The sequence below is a fragment of the Phacochoerus africanus genome, chromosome 2, assembly GCF_016906955.1.
Source record: "Phacochoerus africanus isolate WHEZ1 chromosome 2, ROS_Pafr_v1, whole genome shotgun sequence".
Lineage (NCBI taxonomy): Eukaryota > Metazoa > Chordata > Mammalia > Artiodactyla > Suidae > Phacochoerus > Phacochoerus africanus.
Window position 1 is genome coordinate 231,412,998 of NC_062545.1, and position 18,446 is coordinate 231,431,443.

The window sequence follows — 18,446 nt, forward strand, 5'->3', positions numbered from 1 at the left end:
ACCCACTGAGTAAAGCCAGAGATCAAACCTGTGTCCTCATGGATGCTAGCTGGGTTCATTACCATTGAGCCACAAGGGGAACTCCCCGCCCCCTGTCTATTAAAATCACACATCTGGTCTCAGGACTTACTGACATTCAGGTTCTTTATGTCTCAGCATAGAAGGAATTCAGAGAGAGGACAACATGGCCATGGGCCAGGGACTGAACCCACACCACAGCAGTAACCAGAGTCACAGCAGTGACAAGGCTGGATCCATAACCCACTGCACTGCAATAGAACTCCTGGAGTGGTGAGTTTTTATGTGCTGGGTAATTTCATAGACTAATGAGTGGGAGGATTATTTTAACTATTTCAGGGAGTAGGAGAAGGGTGGGAATTTTACAGGAATTGGGCCACCACCCACTTTTTATCTTTTTATGGTTGGCCTTGGAATTGTCATGGAGTGTGTGGTCATGTCATTTAGCAGGCTAATATATTACAATGAGCATATAATAAGGCTCAAGGTCCACTGGAAGTCAAATCTGCCACAATCTTGGACCTAGTCAGATCTAACTGGATTTTTTGGTTTGTCTTTTTAGGGCTGTACCTGCTGCATATTGAAGTTCCCAGGCTAGAGGTTGAATTGGAGCTGTAGCTGCTGGCTTACACCACAGCCACAGCAATGCCAGATCCAAGCCACATCTGGGACCTACACCACAGCTTGTGGCAACACCAGATCCTTAACCCATTGAGCCAGGCCACAGATTGAACCCGAATCTTCATGGATACTAGTTGGGTTCTTAACCCGCTGAGCCACAACAGGAACTCCTAACCAGTTTTTGAAGTGTCCTCAAGGGTTACGTCATTTTTTAAAAAATATGTGCCCTACCTCCTTCCCTCCTATTTCAATAGGAAGCAATAGCAGTTGTCTTCACTTTGCTATACAGCAGAAATTGAGAGAACACTGTAAATCAACTAGAATTAAAAAATATAAAAAACAAAAAAATTTAAAAACTTAAAAAGAGAAGAAGCTATGAACCACACAGGGTCATAAATTTATCTTTTATCTATCTTAAATCTAAACGATTTCAATTGTTAAGAAGGAAGAAGCAATTTTTGGGGTCATTTATAAAGTTATTTATGAAATTTATGAAATAATTTCCCTTAATAAGTACTTGTAAAATAAAAGGAATCATCCTGAGGCAGGGGATAGATGGATCCCAGGCTGAGCAACTGAAATCTGTTTCCTGTGGACAGATACTTCAAGATAAAGACTATGGCAGGAGCAAGAAGGAGCTGCGTCCTGCTTGGATAAAAGATAAAGAGACCACATATTTCTCATTCTTGAGGTCAAGGAGACCTCCCAAACTACACATGCACAGAAAGGTTCCTCAGGGGTCAGAGAGGGGAGGGGCGTCAGACATAAAACATCCTGTCAACTTCCCAGAGACCCTTGCGCTAGAATCTATCTTGGCTAAAAGATGCTGCATGTGCACACAGGGGAGGGCCCTGAGTCAAGACAAATATGGAATCAAGGTCAGACAAAGCAAGATGATTGGCCAGAGGAAGCTTGGAAGGTCTGCTCCCATGCAAATAGTTTAAACCACCCCTGAAGCATGTGGTGCTCTCTTTCTCTATTTATGCCTGTCTGTCTGTCTGTCTCCCCGGCCACCTGAGCCCACTCAGGCTTTCTCTGTATATATATCCTCTCTTAATAAACCCTTTATTTGCTTCGCTACTCTCAGTCCCTTTGCCAAATTTTTTTTTCTCCCAAATGATAAGGACTGGGGACCTACATCAAGCCTACCGGCCCTTGTAGTTAGGGTTTCGTGCCCTCACCTCATAGCCACCCAAAAACACTCCCTCAGCTCCCTCTTCAAACTATAAGGCAAGGATTATAACTTAGGAAGACAGCACAAATAGCATACAAAAGTGCCATCTCTGCAGCAGATAAAGAAGCATGACATACAGCCCACCAAAAGTGAATCAAGAAGAAACAGATAATTTGAACAGACTAATCGCTATAAATGAAATTGGATATGTAATTTAAAAAAAAAAAAAACAAAAAAAAAACCTCCCTTACAAACAAAAGTCCAGGACCAGATGGCTTCACAGGTGAATTCTACCAAACATACAAAGAAGAACTTATACCCATCCTTCTTAAACTCTTCCAAAAGATTGAAGAATGAACACTCCCAAAGATATTCTATGAAGCTGCCATTATCTTAATATGAAAACCAGACAAAGATACTACCAAAAAAAATTATGGGCCAATGTCTCTGATGAACATAGATGAAAAAATCCTCAACAAAATTTTAGCCAACCAAATCCAATAAGACATAAAAAAGATCATACACTATGACTAATTGGGATTTATCCCAGTTCACAAGAATGGTTCAATATACGTAAACCAATTGGTATAATACACCACATAAACAAAAGAAAAGTCAAAAACCACACAATCATCTCCATAGATGCAGAAAAGCATGGCAAATCGCATGCATTCTTCCCCTTTATGCGTGTTTTATGAATTGCTGTGTAATCTGTACAATCTCAGTAATCTCCCTCTTGATCTTTTCTCTGTGCATAATCCCTTATGGCCCCAGCACAATCCTCACCATCTTATTTACACGATTACTGGCACAGAGTTGTTACCTAAATATTTGTTGAATAAATGAATGGAAGAAAAAGCTGTTTAAAATGTAAATCAATTGTTTCTATCTAGGGCAGTGGTACAGATCCTTGATACACTCTGACTTGTATTTCTTTCTAATGTAATTGAGCCCAAGCATTAAAATTCTTGTTTAAAAATAAATTGAAAAAGAAGTAATTAATTTGAATACATTATATATGTACATGGTATAGACTTGAAAAGGTACAAATAATATAGGATGAAAAGTAAGTTCTCGGAGTTCCCACTGTGGCTCAGTGGGTTAAGGACCCAACTAATATCCATGAGGATGTGGATTTGATCCCCACCCTCACTCAGGGGGTTAAGGCTCTTGTGCTGCTGTGAGCTGTGGTGTAGGTCACAGTCACAGCTAGGATATGACATTGCTGTGTCTATGGCGTGGGCCAGCAGCTGTAGCTCAAATTCGACTTCTAGCCTGACAACTTCCATATGCCACAGGTGTGGCTATAAAAAGGAAAAAAAAAGAAAAAAGAAAAGTAAGTTCCCACTACTACTACCAGCCTGTTGACCTCCAGCCACAGAGCTTTCCTCTTTCCAGGTCATCACAGTAATCAGTTTCAAAAGACCTTAATGAATAAAATCAACACTAGATTTGGCCCCCAAAGTGGCATGGCCCTTGGAGTTCTGCAACAAGAAAGAAGCAGATAATATCACTGACTTTTTTCATGCCTCCATGAGATAAGGATTTCATAACTCTTCTAAAAATAAACTATAATGCAGCTGAGTGAAATCTATATGAAATCTGTTGAAATGAGTCAATGTGATGCTACTGTTGAACTTTCCACTGTGGAAGGGCAAGGAGTTTATTGAGATAGAAGGCTTTTTTGATTTGTGAGACAATTTGATCAAAGGTGTGCTTCAGCTCAAATCAGACAGAGCTGGGTCACCGTGAAATTTACTTCATTAGAACTATATATTGACATTTTCCTCTCTACCTTGCTTTCAGTAAGTTCTCGGAGTTCCCACTGTGGCTAGCTAGGTAGTAGAGATTCGAACAAGTGGTGTACCTTTGACTCAGACGTGATAGCGGTTGACTATTTAAATATTTTCTGAACTGTGGTAGTTTCTAAAGAGTCACCAGGGCTGGAAGAAGAGCTGAAGTAGCTATTTCCTCCTCCTAGGGAAATAAATATCCATTCTCATTAATAGAAAAAAATTAGCCTTTATTATCTTGTTGAGTGTTATGAAAAGTATCCAATAATTCAATATTTAAGAGCCCTTCCTTATTTCAAAAGCTAAACAGAACCTGTAAAAGGAAGCATTGTATACTGCTCTAAGATACAAGTAACTGGGTGATGAGCGATAGCTGACTCTCTCTTTATACCCTATTCAAAGTGAAAATGTCAGAAGTTAATATTGACAATAAGGCAAACATGACTCATTTACCCCACCTCAGACAACAGTAAAAATGAAATTAGCCAAACTACAAGCAAAATCAGCAGTCACACGTACTTTTTTTCCCCAGAACTTTCAGTGAAAACAAGACATGAACTGCCACAAACCTTCACATATAAAACATTACCAAAAGGCTAATAATGAAAAGTAATTTTATTTTTATTTTAAAGATACTTAATATTTACTGAAAATATAGGCTATCAAGCTTAAGCAGCTGGCTAAATATATAGGAAAAATAATTTTAGTTCTATATTTCATGACAGACACTAAATAAATTCCATCTGGATTAAATATGTCAAGGTAAAAAAAAAAGTTTGTGTTTGCATGTAAAAAAACCAAACTCTTAGAGTAATGTAAATTATAGGTAAAAATTATCAACATGCAACTTCTGTGATAAGTAATTTAATATATAATAACTTCTTTTTTCTTCTTTTTAGGGCTGCATGTTTGGCATGTGGAGTTTCCCAGGCTAGGGGTCTAATCGGAGCTGTAGCTGCCAGCCTACACCAGAGCCACAGCAACGCAGGATCCAAGCCACGTCTGTGACCTACACCACAGCTCATGGCAACACTGGATCCTTAACCCACTGAGCAAGGCCAGGGATCGAACCCACAACCTCATGTTCCTAGTTAGATTCGTTAACCACTGAGCCACGATAGGAACTCCTGTTTTCATTTTTATTTATCTGCATTTTCTACAAGGAACACCTATTACTATTGGAAAGAGGTTAGGAATGTAATTTTGCATATTAACTTGTATATTTTGCATGTTCTTTTGGTAAAAATTCCACAGTGGACTAACACCAAATTGTTGTACTGGATGTATGATAATTTAGTTCTGACACTAATCACCCAGAGTAGCATTAGGCAAACTACATATTAAAGGCTTTGTGGTTCACAAGACTGCCTTAACTTCAGCTGCCAGCCCTAAGTGGGGTGGGGGTGGGGGGGTCCCAGGCCACCTGAATTTCTGACCTTACTGTCTAAAGATTTAGGAGTTCCCATGACCCACCTAGGTTCAATAAATCACTAGATTGACTCATAAAACTCAGGAAAGGGCTACACTTATTTTTATAGTTTTATCATAAAGAATATACATAGAATGAAGTCTGGGAGGGAACCCGGAGCTCCTTGCCCTCTCTGTGTAGAATCAGTGCATGCCATCCTTTCTACATGTCAATGTGTTCACCAATCAGGAAGCTCCAACTTCCTCCATGTCCAAAGTTTTATTGGAAGGCAAGACTGGTTTAATCATTGGCTACATAATTGAATTCAATCTGCAGCCCCTCTCCAGAAGTAAGGAGGTTGGGTTGAAATGAATATGAGTCAAAGACACTTCTATCTCATAAAACTCCAAGAATTTTCCAAGCTCTGTACCAGAAACTTGGGATGAAGACCAGATAAATTTTTTACTGGGCAACCTGAAATATATTACACATGGAGTTCCCGTCATGGCTCAGTGGTTAGCAAACCCAACAAGCATCCATGAGGACGGGGGTTTGACCCCTGGTCTTGATCAGTGGGTTAAGGATCCGGCGTTGCTGTGAGCTGTGGTGTCACAGACGCAGCTCGGATCCTGCATTGCTGTGGCATAGGCCAGTGGCTACAGCTCTCACTGGACTCCTAGCCTGGGAACCTCCATATGCCATGGGTGTGGCCCTAAAAAGACAAAAAAAAAAAAAGACCCCCAAAATATATTACATAAATCCAAAAAAAATATCTGGGCAATCAAAATTAAAATGGTCTAGTGAAGAAGAGGACATTATAATCATCAATACATATGAACCTAATATAGGAGCATATAAAACAAACACTAACAGACATAAAAGGAGAAATTGATAGGAATACAATAATAGTAGGAGATTTTAACACCCTACTCATATCAATGGACAGATCCTCTAGACAGAAAATCAATAAGGCAACAGAGATCCTAAGTGACACAATAGAAAAGTTAGACTTACTTGACATTTTCAGGACATTACATCCAAAAAAATCAGAATATACATTTTTTTCAAGTGCACATGGAATATTCTCCAGGACTGACCACATACTGGGGCACAAAACTAACCTCAACAAATTTAAGAGTATAGAAATTGTTTCAAGTATCTTCTCTGACCACAATGGCATAAAACTAGAAATCAACCACAGGAAAATAAATGAGAAATAACTGACTACATGGAGACTAAACAACATTCTACTGAAAAAAATCAATGGGTCAATGAGGAAATCAAAACAGAAATTCAAAAATACCTCAAGAACAAATGACAACGAAAACACAACCATTCAAAATCTATGAGATGCTGCAAAAGCAGTGCTTAGGGGGAAGTTCATAGCAATACAGTCCTTCCTCAAAAAGGAAGAAAAATCTCAATCAACAACTTAACCACCACCTAAAGGAATTAGAAAAAGAAGAACAAATAAAACCTAAAGTCAGCAGAAGGAAGGAAATTGCAAACATCAGAGAAGAAATCAATAAAAGAGAGATTCAAAAACCAATAGAAAAAAAACCAATAAAACCAAGAGCTGGTTCTTTGAAAGGGTAAACAAAATTGATAAACCTCTGGCCAGACTCACCAAGAAAAGGAGAGAAAGAACTTAAATAAACAAAAAAAAACCCAAACATAAAAAAACATTAAAAAAATACAAAAAACATAAAAAACATTAAAAAACATAAAAACATAAAAACATAAAAAACATAAAAAACATAAAAAAACATAAAAAAACATAAAAGAAAAAGGAGAAATCTCAATGGACACTGCAAAAATGCAAAAAACCAAAAGAGAATACTAAGGAAAATTATATGCCAACAAATTTGACAACCTTGAAGAAATGGACAATTTCTAGAGATATATAGCCTGCCAAAACTGAATCAAGAAGAAACTGATTGAACAGACCCATCACTAGAAACAAAATTGAATATGTAATAAAAACACTCTCTGAGTTCCCCTTGTGGCACAGCAGAAACTAATCCAACTAGTATCCATAAAGATGTGGGTTTTATCCCTGGCCTTGCTCAGTGGGTCAAGGAACCAGCGTTGCCATGAGCTGTGGTGTAGGTAGCAGATGCAGCTCAGATCCTGTGTTGCTGTGGCTGTGGCATAGGCCAACAGCTGTAGCTCCAATTTGACTGCTAGCCTGGGAACTTCCATATGCTTTGGATGTGACCTTAAAAAAAAAAAAAGAAAACAAATGAAACAAAAAACACTCCCTATAAACAAAAGTCCAGGACCAGATGGCTTCACAGGCAAATTCTACCAAACATACAAAGAACTTATACCCATCCTTCTTAAAATTTTCCAAAAGGTTGAATAAGAAGGAACACTCCCAAAGACATTCTATGAAAACACCATCACCATAATGCCAAAATCACACAAAGCTACCACAAAAAAGAAAATTATAGGCCAATATCTTTGATGAATATAGACAATAAAATTCTCAACAAAATTTTGGCCAACTCAACAACATATGAAAAAGGTCATACACAACAACCAAGTGGGGCTCATGCCTGGTTCACAAGGATGGTTCAACATACACAAATCAATCAATGTCATACACCACTTTAACAAAAGAAAAGTCAAAAACTACGTGATCATCTCAATAGATACAGAAAAAGCATTTGACAAAGTCCAACATCCATTCATGATAAAAACTCTTACCAAAGTGGGTATAGAGGGAACATAACTTAACATAATAAAAGCCATTTATGACAAACACACAACCAATATAATACTCAATGGAGAAAAGCTGAAGCCTTCCTGCTAAAATCTGGAACAAGACAAGGATGCCCATTTTCACCACTTTTATCCAATGTAGTATTGGAAGTCCTAGCCACAGCAATCAGACAAAAAAAAAAAAAAAAAAAAAAGAAAGAAATAAAAGGCATCCAAATTGGAAGAGAAGACATAAAATTGTCACTCTACACAGATGACATGATACTATATATAGAAAACTTTAAGGACTCCACACAAAAACCACTCAAACTGATCAACAAATTCAGCAAAGTAGCAGGATAAAAGATTAACATTTAGAAACCAGTTCCCTTTCTGATACTAACAATGAAGTATTAGAAAAGGAATATAAAAATATAGTACCTTTTAAAATTCCACTCCCCAAAATTAAATACCTAGGAATAAATCTAAGAAGGTGAAAACCTTATATGCTGAGAACTATGAAACATTAATCAAGGAAATTAAAGAGGATTCAATGAAATGGAAAAATTTTCCATGCTCCTGGATTGGAAGAATTGATATTGTTAAAATGGCCACACTACCCAAGGCAATCTACAGATTCAGTGCAATCCCTGACATTTTTCACGGAACTAGAACAAACAATCTAAAAATTCATATGGAACCGCAAAAGACCCAAAATTGCCAAAGTAATCCTGAGGAACAAAAACCAAGCAGGAGGCATAACTCTCCCAGACTTCAGACAATATTACAAAGCTACAGTAATCAAGACAGTGTGGTACTGGTACCAAAACAAACATACAGACCAATGGAACAGAATAGAGAAAGCAGAAATAAACCCAGACATCTATGGTCAGTTCATCTTCGACAAAGGAGACAAGAATATAAAATGGAGGAAAGGCAGTCTCTTCAGCAAGTGGTGCTGGGAAAACTGGACAGCTGCATGTAAATCAATGAAACTTGAACACACCCTCATGCCATGCACAAAAACAAAATCAAAATAGCTAAAAGACTAAAACAGATGATAAGACACCATAAAACTCCTAGAAGAGAACAAAGACAAAACATTCTCTGACATGAACATTACAAACATTTTCTTAGGTCAGTCTTCCAAGGCAATAGAAATAAAAACAAAAATAAACAAATGGATCTAATTAAACTTACAAGATTTTGCACAGCAAAAGAAACCATAAAAAAAAAAAGACAACTTATAGAATGGGATAAAACAGTTTCAAATGATGCAACTGACAAGGGCTTAATCTCTAAAATATACAAACAACTTATACAACATCAACAACAAAAAATCAACAATCCAATTGAAAAATGGGGAGAACTGAATAGAGGAGCTCCCATCGTGGCTCAGTGGTTAACGAATCTAACTAGGAACCATGAGGTTGCGGGTTCCATCCCTGGCCTTGCTCAGTGGGTTAAGGATCCAGTGTTGCCATGAGCTGTGGTGTAGATTGCAGACGCGGCTCAGATCCCTCGTTGCTGTGGCTCTGGCGTAGGCCGGTGGCTACAGCTCTGATTCGACCCCTAGCTTGGGAACCTCCATATGCAGTGGGAGCGGCCCTCAAAAGACAAAAAGACAAAAAAAAAAAAAAGAACTGAATAGACATTTCTCCAAAGACGACATATGTTTGTCCAATAGGCACATAAAAAAATGCTCAACATCCCTAATTATTAGAGAAATACAAATCAAACTACTATGAGGTACCACCTCACACAAGTCAGAATGACCATCATTAACAAGACAACAAATAAGAAATGCTGGAGAGGGTGTGGACAAAAGGGAACCGTCCTACACTGTAGGTGGGAATGTAAATTGGTAAAACCATCATGGAGAACAGTATGGAGGTACCTCAGAAAACTACATATACAACTACCATATGATCTAGCAATCCCAGCCCTGGGCATATATCCAGACAAAACAACAATTCAAAAAATACATGCACCCCTGTGTTCCTTGCAACACTATTCACAATAGCCAAGATATGGAAACAACCTAAATGTCCGCTGACAGATGGATTAAGAAGGTGTGGTATATATACACAATGCAATACTACTCGGCCATAAAACAGAACAAAATAATGCCACTTTCAGCAACATGGATGGAAGCAGAGACTCTCATAGTAAGTGAAATAAGTTAGAAAGATAAAGACAAATATCATATGCTATCGTTTATATCTGGAATATAATGTATGGCACATGTGAACCTAGCTACAGTAAAAAAACAAACTCATGGACTTGGAGAACAGACTTGTAGTTGCCCAGGGAGAGGGAGTGGGATAGACTGGGAGTTTGGGGTTAGTAGATGAAAACTATTGCATTTGGAGTGGATAAGCAATGACATCCTGTTTTATAGCACTGGGAACTATATCTAGTAGCTTGTGATGGAACATGATGGAGGATAATGTGAGAAAAAGAATGTGTGTGTCTGTGTGTGTGTGTGTGTGTGTGTGTGTGTGTGTGCATCACTGGGTCACTCTGCTGTATAGCAGAAATTGATAGAACCTTATAAATAAACTATAATAGAGAAAATAAAAACCTAAAAAATAAAAAAATTTTCTAACAATGGTGACAGATGACATCTAGACTTATTCTAGTAATCATTTCACAATATATATAAATATCATTGTGTTGTACACATAAAACTAATTCAGTGTTATATGTCAAATATACCTCAAAAAAAGTTTCAGAGAAATACGTAAAATTTATTTTTTTTATTTTTTTTATTTTTTTTATTTTTTTCTCTTTTTGTCATTTCTTGGGCTGCTCCCACAGCATATGGAGGTTCCCAGGCTAGGGGTTGAATCGGAGCTGTAGCCACCGGTCTACGCCAGAGCCACAGCAACGAGGGATCCGAGCCGCGTCTGCAATCTACACCACAGCTCACGGCAACGCTGGATCCTTAACCCACTGAGCAAGGCCAGGGATGGAACCTGCAACCTCATGGTTCCTAGTCGGACTCGTTAACCACTGCGCCACTATGGGAACTCCGAAATACGTAAATTTTAAAAAAATTATGTATTTATATAAATGTGTATGTGCATCCATGGCATCTTTCCATTATAAAAGTACTGTTTCCCATTGTAATTAATGTGATATGTAGGATATGTCTTTGTAGCCAAATGGCTGTCTTATTTTTCGACCACCTTTCATCCAGTGAATTTTACATGCTTGCCTAATTCAATTATTACATTGAGTAGTTGCAAATGGATCTTTTTTATTATTTAAAATAAACTTTGCTGAAGTACATTGAAAAAAAATGGTCTAGTGAAAATACCAGCAATTGAATTTAGCAATGCTTAGAATCCAGGTTGATATTACCAAACAGGACAAAGTATGATAAATTTGGAACAACACAGGGTTCTGGCCCTTCCATTTTCTGGTGGCTGTGACTCTTAAATAGGTCTTCAGTTTCTAGTCCTTCAGTAAAACTCCTTATATCTGGAATTCCCACTGTGGCACAGCTGGTTAAGGAGCCGGCATCATCTCTGTGGCAGTGTGGGTTCTATCCCTGGCCCAGCACTGGGGGTTAAGGATCTCATGTTACCGCAGCTGTGGTGTAAGTCACAGCTTGGATTTGATGCCTAGCCCAGGAACTTCCATATGCCACAGGTGTGGCCAAAAGAGAAAAACAAAACAAAACAACTCCTTACATCCTTAAATTGTTGTGACGTGCCACTGAGCTCTTGCCTATGAAAGAACTTGGTAAAATGGAAAGTGACATAGAAGTAATAGTGCGATTATCATCATCCAAAACAGCTATGATCTCAGGGATAAACTAGTCTAGAAGTTCTCTAAGCCATAGCTCAGGGGTCATGCCCACTCATTGTTCAGCCTTAAGAAAACTTTATTTGTCAACTTGGGCTTCCAGGACAAGGTACAACAGACTAGGTGATCTAAACAACAGAAATGTGTTCCTTCACAGTTCTGGAGGCTAAGTGTCCAAGATCAAGGTACTGGCGGGTTGGTTTCTGGTGAGACCTCTTTTTCTGGCTTGTCGACAGCATTTTCTTGGTATGTCCTCCTATGTCCTCTGTTCTGTTTAGATAGAGAGAGAAAGCTCTTGTGTCTCTCTTCCTAAAAGGACACCTCTCCTATCAGATTTGAGCTCAACTTCGGACATCATTTTAACATCATTACCTCTTTAAAAGCCTTATCTCCAGATGGAGTCACACTGGGGGCTTAGGCTTCAACATATTATTTTGGGGTGGGGAAAACACAATTCAGTCCATGCTAAAGACTGTAGTCATGAGTGTGAAGGGGCTCCAGAGATCAGGGTTTCCACACAGAGGAGGGGCTTAAATTTATTGATGAATTCAGCCCCTAGTTCACTGCCTTATGAATAAGAATGGCAAGTGTTAGTCCGTAGTTCCTTTAAAAAAAAAAAAAAAAGAATACTGTGAGACAACTTAGGACAGGCTTCTCCAAAAGATATTCTTAGGACACTCCTTTCCCTAGTTAGAAAGTCACAATGCACAATAGCAGATTACAGACTGGAAAGGTCACTCATTTACTCAGATAATATTTATTGGATGCTTACAGTTTTTTTTTCTTTTTTTTATGACTACACCTGTGGGATATGGAAGTTCCTGGGTTAGGGGTTGAATCAGAGCTGCAGCTGCCAGCCTATGTCACAGGTACATACAGTAATGCCACATCTGAGCCACATCTGAGACTTACACTGAAGCTTGCAGCAAAGCTGAGTCCTTAACCCACTGAGCAAGGCCAGGGATCAAACCTGCAGCCTCATGGACACTGTATTAGCTTCTGAACCTGCTGAGCCACAATAGGAACTCTGATGCTTACTATTTTCTAGATAACATGCTAGGCCGTTAATAAGACGGGGGTAAGAGTAGAGACTAAAACTATGGGGAAAAGTTAAGGCAATTGTTTCGTCTTATTTGTGTGTTTGTTACTGTTATCAATCTTTTTCTTCCAGTTTTATTGAGATATAATTGACATTTATCATTGCATAAGTTTAAGGTATATAACAACTTGACATATGCATATAATACGAAATGATAATCACAGTAAATTTAGTTAGCAAGCCATCTCCTGATATAGTTACCATTTTTTTCCCTCATAATGAAAACTTTGATGATTTACTCTCTTCACAAGTTTTGAAGGTTGCTGGATGCTAGCTCAAAAGGCCATCAAAATAGTCTGTGGAAAAGGCCAGGTTTAATTCAGTGCTTGTCCAAGTAGGAGAGATCACTACCATCAAAGACTCTTAGTAGTTCCTCCGAAGGGGGAGAGCAAAGGCAGGATACTTATGAGGTTTGGGGGATCTGGATTAAGGTGGCCATTTTGATGGGGGCTTTATTAATATTGGGCAAATCCGTGACCTAACACCTTAGGACCAGAGGACACAGAAAGGAGAGCTTCCAGATGAGTCTTCAAAAGTAAACAAACTCTAATTTTTTAATTTTTTTTTTTTTTTTTGCTTTTTTAGGGTTGTGCCTGTGGCATATGTAAGTTCCCAGGCTAGGGGTCTAATTGGAGCTGTTCCTGCCAGCCTACACCACAGCCATAGCAACGCCGGATCCAAGCAGCGGCTGTGACCTACACCATAGCTCACGGCAACACTGGGTCCTTAACCCACTAAACGAGGCCAGGGATTGAACCTGTATCCTCATGGTTGCTAGTTGGGTTTGTAACCCTCCGAGCCAAAAAGGAACTCCTAAACAATCTTTAGCTGCTACCTATTTTCCTGGGAAAGTATATTTAGTTTGTTTATTTATTTATATTTTTAATTAATTAATTTTTTTGTCTTTTTTTTTTTTAGGGCCACACATGCGGCATATGGAAGTTCCCAGGCTAGGGGTCTAATTGGAGCTACAGTGGCTGGCCTACACCAGAGCCACAGCAACGCCCGATCCAAACTTCATCTGTGACCTATAGCACAGCTCACGACAACGCCGGATCCTTAACCCACTGAGCAAGGCCAGGGATCGAACCTGCAACCTCATGGTTCCTAGTGGGATTTGTTTCCTATGTGCCATTATGGGAACTCCATATTTTTAATTAATTAATTAATTAATTAATTAATTTTGCCTTTTAGGTTTACACCTGCGGCCTATGGAGGTTCCCAGGCTAGGGGTCTAATCAGAGCTGGACCTGCTGCCCTATGCCACAGGCACAGCCAATGCCAGATCTGAGCTGCATTGTACAATGCATGTACACTGCGACCTACACTACAGCTCGAGGCAATGCCGAATGACCCACTGAGTGAGGTCAGGGATCGAATCCTCATCCTCATGGATACTAGCCAGGTTTGTTACCACAATGGGAACTCCTATATTTACTTTAATGAGGGTAAATAGGATAGTCTAGAATTCAGATTAATGGATTTTCAGGAAGTTCCTGGAGCAAACAATAAAATTATTTGCCATTTCATCTTTCTGGGTAAGAATTTCCTAAAATAGGACAGTCACATAAAAGTAGATAGCTGTGTAAGTGTAGACAGTAAGTTATTTTGAATTCTCAAAAGAAACATCTTTTAACTTCCTTCAATACAGTACTTCCCCAACTCACTTGACCATAACACTCTTCTTGCATAACACCTGCTAAAATTTCAAAGAACAGACCACAAAAAAAACACTAGACTAGGGGGTAATTTCTATGAGAGCATGATGAACCAGAAGTTCCCAAAGAGGGGGGTCCCCAGACTAGCAGTCTCACCATCAATTGGGAACATGTTAAAAATGTTACCACCTACTAAATCAGAAACTCCAGGGGTGGCAATCTGTGTTTTAATCCACCCTCCTAGTGACTCCGATCCATGCTAGAGTTTGAGAACTAGTACCATAAGCCACCTCCTAACTCTATTTTTCTGCCCAGTGCAGAACAGACATGTGGGCACCTCAGAAGACTAATAGCTGGTATTCTTTCAAGGAAACAGTCTTTAAATATTTGTCTGCATATACTTGTTGGCAATGGGAGCAAACCAATTTTTTTTTTCTTTTAGGGTCACACCTGCGGCATATGGAGTTTCCCAGGCTAGGGGTCGAATTTGAGCTGAAGCTTCTGGCCTACACCACAGCCACAGCAATGCAGGATCCTTAACCCACTGAACGAGGCCAGGGATTGAACCTGCCTCCTCATCGAGGCTAGTCAGATTCATTTCTGCTGAGCCACAACAAGAACTCCCCATTTTTTGTACAAGCTGAGTGCCACTTTCTTTATATTGTGACTCATGCTCTGATATTCTCTCTTCTGAGCTCTTCAAAAATAATACACTCTTTGCACTAGGATTAGTTGCATAATTTACTCAGGATACTGGAGCTCCAGGAGAGGGATTTGATGGCATAGTCCTTAGGATTTTACTTTTAAATAAATTAATTCTTCCCACCTTCCCCTCCCCCCCATCACTTCCCCCCACCCCCAAGATTTCTCTCCTCCCAAACCTCTCTTTTTGGCCAGACAGCTCTAGGGCAGCCTTTCTCTTCCAGTTCCAGACACCACCTCTCTGACATTTTCTTCTAAGAGCAGTGCAGTCAATGCCCAGGAAAGTTTCAAGTCTTTATCCTACATCCATCTATGAATTAATACCATCTTCAGGGAAACTGGAGGAATTACATTAAGGCTGAAGACTTTGTTTGCCTTGTGAACAAAACCTTCCCAGCTCCTATGCTTCACTAAAGCTGTGCTGAGCAAGGGTGACAGCAATTTACATTTCCCCACCTGGGCAGAAAGAACTTGAGTTACAAGAGGTATCGTGTTTCCAGTTTGTTCCGGTCAGATTCCAGAGTGTCTTTCAGATGGATGTTCCAATCTGGGTGAGTCCCCCTTAGTGTAGCTCAGGTCTTGCCCCTCTCTCTGCCTCTCCCCACTGTCCTGCCTCCCTTGGTTACGGGTTCCAGGGAGCAAAGCCCAGCAGAAAGAATGAAGGCCACGCCTACAGGGTATTACCAAGAGACTTTGTCTAGGAGGTGGTCCCTCTGATAGAGGCCTCTTTATAGTTTCTGGAGCACAGTGTTCCCTGGTTTCAGACTTTATTGTACACTGGAATCATCTGGGGAGCTTTTACAAGTATGGACATCCAAGCCATACTCTACAGCAATTAAATCAGGATCCTTAGTACAGACTCCAGCACCAGTATTTTTTAAAGCTCTTAGAATAATTCCCAAAGAAGCAAGTTTGAGAGCCGCTGCCCTAGACTGGACAGAATCATCTACTAGGCAAAATCATTTTCTTCAAAGCACTTCACATCCGCTAAGTTAGTTACATATTTTCATCGCTTTCTGCTTCACTGATGGCAAATTTGATACTCAATGGAAAAATGTGACTCATACAAAGAAGGGCACAGGTGAATCATTAAAGGGATTGTAGAAGGTGTCACTGCGCTCAAGGCCTGAGACCTGGTAAATGCATATTATTCTTTCAGGTTTCCTGGGACCAAAGAGTATGGAGAATTTTAATGGTGGATACAGGCAATTTGATTGGAATTGTCAAATATTAATTTCTGAATTCAGGTCTGAGAAACTTGAACTCTGAAGAAGTGATTATGATTTTTTGAAAACTAATAATATGGTTTCGGTTTTAATAATAAAATCTAAGAGCTGTGAGAAATGCTCACAGGTAGTCAGAATCAACAGCAAAATACTTTGACCTTGTTCCACAGCAATTTATTGGTGTGATTCCAGAGATACTTCTGTTCACCAGCTATGGCTCAAAAAAATGTCAAAAAAAAAAACCTGACCAAAGGCCCTGGTCTGACCAAGCCACAGAACCTATATCCTGGGTGGTAACAGAATATTTAAATTACAGTGGGGAAAAAAAAAAAAGAATGAGAGGAAAGGGGTTGATAGGAATGGAGTTTTTATTCTAAAAATTAGTGTTTTAAATTTTGTTTCTTTCTTCATTCCTCCCTTCCTTTCTTTTTCTTTCCTTCCTTCCTTCCTTCTTTCCTCCCTCCCTCTCTCTCTTTCTTTCTTGTAATGCCTGCAGCATACAGAAGCTCCCAGGTCAGGGATCAGGCCCACTCCACAGCAGTGACCTAAGCCACAGTAGTGATAATGTCAGATCCTTAACCCCTTGTGCCACAAAAGAACCCCCAAATTAATTAATTTATTTTTTTATTTATTCTATTTTATTGTCTTTTTGCCTTTTCTAGGGCCGCTCCCATGGCATATGGAGGTTTCCAGGCTAGGGGTTGAATCGGAGCTATAGCTGCTGGCCTACACCAGAGCCACAGCAACACAGGATTTAAGCCGCGTCTACAACCTACACCACAGCTCACGGCAACACTGGATCCTCAACCCACTGAGCAAGGCCAGGGATGGAACCTGCAACCTCATGGTTCCTAGTCAGATTCGTTAACCACTGTGCCAAGATGGGAACTCCAAGAACTCCCAAATTTAGTTTCTTTTTTTTTTTTTGTCTTTTTGCCATTTCTCGGGCCGCTCCCGCAGCATATGGAGGTTCCCAGGCTAGGGGTCGAATCGGAACTGTAGCTGCCAGCCTACGCCAGAGCCACAGCAACGCAGGATCCGAGCCGCGTCTGCAACCTACACCATAGCTCACGGCAACGCCGGATCGTTAACCCACTGAGCAAGGGCAGGGACCGAACCCGCAACCTCATGGTTCCTAGTCGGATTCGTTAACCACTGCGCCACGACGGGAACTCCAGTTTCATATTTTTAATTAAGCTTTTCTCTGAATGCTGAAGTTATAAATTACTATCCCTATCATTACCAGTAATTGAATCAGTCAAAAGAAGGGTATAAATTAATTTCAGCAGAACTGAATTTTGGCTGCTTCTGTTAATTTCCCAGTTTTCTATTTTTCTTTGCAGAATTAAACAATTTCTGCACTGGGATGAGTAGGACAGATGTTGCTGGAAAGGAGAAGCTGTATGACTTGGGATTATCAGAGTGGAAAACTCTGTCAAAGCCACTGAAGACTTGTCTGATCTGGAGCTTGCACAGAAGAGCCTATGATTATATGAATGGAAGGTCACAATGCCCCTAAAGATTTTGTCACAGAAGAGTTCCCCCATCAGCCTGTGGATGAGACCTGAAATGTTTCCACCATTGATTCCAATTTCAGAATAAAATGCCATCCCTCTCATGGCAAATCTTCAAAGTTCCCCATTGAACATACACTTCCTCTTTTCTGAGATAACCTGGGGTTTCCAGATAAAACTTAGGATGCCCAGTTAAACCTGAAATTCAAATAAGTAGCATAAATATGTCCCAAATATTACATACTCATGCTGAAAAGATTTCTACACTGTCAGAAAATCAGATTTAACTGTATATGTATTTACTAAGCCTGACACCCCTCTGCTAACCAAATAGAAATTCTGTTTGTGGCAGCAATATGCCCATCAACAGATATTAGATCACGACTGCTCTAAATCAATCATAATACAGTCCCTCATTTCCCCAGAATTTCTTGCAGCTGTGAGGGTCCTGGCCATTGAGACATTAAGGGAAGTCTGTGCATATGTGTGGGGTGTGGCTTGAAAAGGTGTTTTTTTTTCCCTGGAAAAATGATATGACTAGTAGTGCCTTCTTTGCTCTGCCCCTCCTTCTTGCCTAGAGTGTGGATATGGTGCTGGGTGCAGCAGCCCCCTCCTGATTATGAGGACAAGAAAAGACACCTGCAGAGACGGTGCTAATGTTGTTAAGTCCCCAAGCCAATGCCACCGCTGCTACCTCCAGAGGTCTTGTTTGTAGGG

At 39.8% G+C, this 18,446-nt stretch overlaps 1 long non-coding RNA gene across 1 annotated transcript; it reads left to right on the forward strand.

Annotated features, from left to right (window-relative positions):
- Positions 1 to 260: 260 nt before the first annotated feature.
- On the forward strand, positions 261 to 17,852 carry LOC125121292 (uncharacterized). The gene is made up of 2 exons (XR_007133428.1): positions 261 to 291; positions 17,559 to 17,852. It is a non-coding gene; the product is annotated as an uncharacterized LOC125121292 (long non-coding RNA).
- Positions 17,853 to 18,446: the final 594 nt, after the last annotated feature.